Source organism: Frankliniella occidentalis, unplaced genomic scaffold, assembly GCF_000697945.3.
Source record: "Frankliniella occidentalis isolate FOCC.00 unplaced genomic scaffold, Focc_3.1 Scaffold1366, whole genome shotgun sequence".
Classification (NCBI taxonomy): domain Eukaryota; kingdom Metazoa; phylum Arthropoda; class Insecta; order Thysanoptera; family Thripidae; genus Frankliniella; species Frankliniella occidentalis.
In genome coordinates this window covers 7,171-8,232 of record NW_026268468.1, presented here as the reverse complement: position 1 = coordinate 8,232, position 1,062 = coordinate 7,171, and the positions used below count along the sequence as shown (strand labels likewise).

Genomic DNA, 1,062 nt, shown 5'->3' with positions numbered 1-1,062 from the left:
AGAGAGAGAGAGAGAGAGAGAGAGAGACACACAGAGAGAGAGAGAGAGAGAGACAGAGAGAGACAGAGAGAGACGAGACGAGAGAGAGACGTAGGGGAGCGCGGGAGAATTGGTCTGGCGGCAGCCCGCCCGTACGAGTTTGGCTACGAGAACCGATTTTAAATCACATTCTTTTCGCATTGTTTGGCTCCGTTTTGAGCTCGTCCAGTTCCATTTTACACGACGGGCAACGCATGTAGAGCGCTGGCCCGAGCGGAGTGCCGGTATGAAAACTCGAGAGAATGGGGGAGGAAAGGTCGTTGGGGCGAATGGACGGCAATGGTATTCACATATTACAGGACAAAGGCGCCCGTGTGCTCCTCCGCGGCTACAATCGGGGACGTAATGCAATCAGGGTGGTTGTTATTCGACTGTCCCACCACCCCGCCAAAGAATGCGCCCCCACCCCGCCCGGTACGACAGTCCAGGCCAGACGGTCGCGGCGAGATCGGGACACGAGGAGCAGAGCCACGCCGCGGGCCTGGCAGCTCTGATATGCATTTAAAATGGCACATCAAGTCCTCTTGTTGGTCTTTTCAGCACGCCACGCCACGCCCCGCCACGCCCCGGCAATACTCGCTATCTCCGCCCGCCAATGACCCACCCCGTCGGCGCGCTCAGTTCAGCGTTACTCGCTGCATTTGTACGGCCAAAGATGCTGGCCAACCTCCTTTCAGCACGGTCCGTGCGCTGCTCTAAGACCTGGCTCCGAGCGGTAGTTATGCTATGCTGTACCGCATGCACGAGTGCGGGCGGGTTGCCTATTCGCTCGGCTCATAAGGCGCCGTAGACAGGGGCGATAGGCAAGCCCGCCCGCACTTGTGCATGCGGTACAGTATACCTACAGAAGTGCGCGGTGTAAATCAGCCACTGGTACAAATGACCCCAGTTTGAGGTGTGGTAGGTACAAGGGAACTCCTTCAAGTGTGAATTTCTGATTTTTATCCTACTTCGGGAAATTGTTGATCTTGATCTTGATGTGTCGTCGAAAGATACATGAGAAAAAATCCCTAAATTCATATT

At 55.5% G+C, this 1,062-nt stretch overlaps 1 protein-coding gene across 1 annotated transcript in view; it reads right to left on the bottom strand.

Moving 5' to 3' along the window:
- LOC113213232 (inhibin beta chain) overlaps window positions 1-1,062 on the bottom strand; it is a 5,310-nt gene that overhangs the window by 2,332 nt on the left and 1,916 nt on the right. The gene's annotated exons all lie outside the window — the stretch shown is intronic.